The sequence below is a fragment of the Coenobita brevimanus genome, chromosome 51 (genome assembly GCF_032717465.1).
Source record: "Coenobita brevimanus isolate Jiangsu-jjx chromosome 51, ASM3271746v2, whole genome shotgun sequence".
Taxonomy (NCBI): Eukaryota; Metazoa; Arthropoda; class Malacostraca; order Decapoda; family Coenobitidae; genus Coenobita; species Coenobita brevimanus.
Genome location: NC_137004.1, coordinates 16,608,897 through 16,610,400, shown reverse-complemented (window position 1 = coordinate 16,610,400; position 1,504 = coordinate 16,608,897).

The window sequence follows — 1,504 nt, the reverse complement described above, 5'->3', positions numbered from 1 at the left end:
CTGAGTGGCACCCGCTTCGCTATTAATTATTTCCGTCGACTGGACCGCTGAGATCACCGCATTCTTGGCCTGAAGTAAGCAGTCTGACTAATTAACACAACAGGATAGAGGAGACACCGTATGATAAAGTTGAGTGAAAAAGATTACTATGAATAATCATGGGCGTTCACTGCATAAACACTACATAAACGGGATTGAAGAAACAAGGTACATTATATGCATGCCGGGATGTGAAATACTAATTAAAACGTATAAAGGATATTATTCCAATATAATACTGAAAGAAACAGACTAATTAACTACAGCGACACTCAGTGGAGCGCATCTTTCCAACACGGGCAACGTAATTTCCAAACAACTCTTCACAGTGGGTTACTTTTTCTCATTATTGATTAGGGTTTCGCAAAACGTGTTTTCCGGATCCAGAATCTGTATTACGATCCGGATCGGCCCCAAAAGTTAATCGATTGTTCCCTGAGACATGGGCAATCTACCCACCAAATTTGGTCCAAATCTCTCCCTTAGGTTGTGTATTCCTGCTAACAGACAAACAAACTAAAAAACAAACGAACAAACAGGGGTGAAAACATACTCTCTTTGTTGTAGAAAATTATATGAAAAAAGAGGAATCATTGCAATTAATGCTGAAAGGCAACACACTTAAAAAAAAAGAAATGAAGATCACTGCATCGTACAGCTAACGGAAACATATTAATTATATATGGAACAAGGAAGATCAGTGCATTGTAAAGCTACAGGAAACAGATTTGTTAAATAAATGAAATATGAGAGATCAGTGCAATAAAAAGAAAATCGGGGATCACTGCACTGCACAGAAGAAGAGAAAATACTAACCAAAGCAAATAAGGGAATTCACTGCAGTATAAAGATGGGATGTCCGTAGATCACTGGATTAACATTGTAGAAAGGCACAGAAATACTAATAAACCCAAACGAAAAAGAAATATGACATCAGCTCGGTACCCTGCCCAACGCCCCTGAAATGACGCAAGTCCCCCTCCCCCACCCACGCGATCTTTCCACCCGCGTTAATTAGAGATTCGTGTTATTCCCGAGGTGGTGTGTGTGTGTGTGTGTGTGTGTGTGTGTGTGTGTGTGTGTGTGTGTGTGTGTGTGTGTGTGTGTGTGTGTGTGTGTGTGTGTGTGTGTGTGTGTGTGTGTGTGTGTGTGTGTGTGTGTGTGTGTGTGTGTGTGTGTGTGTGTGTGTGTGTGTGTGTGTGTGTGTGTGTGTGTGTGTGTGTGTGTGTGTGTGTGTGTGTGTGTGTGTGTGTGTGTGTGTGTGTGTGTGTGTGTGTGTGTGTGTGTGTGTGTGTGTGTGTGTGTGTGTGTGTGTGTGTGTGTGTGTGTGTGTGTGTGTGTGTGTGTGTGTGTGTGTGTGTGTGTGTGTGTGTGTGTGTGTGTGTGTGTGTGTGTGTGTGTGTGTGTGTGTGTGTGTGTGTGTGTGTGTGTGTGTGTGTGTGTGTGTGTGTGTGTGTGTGTGTGT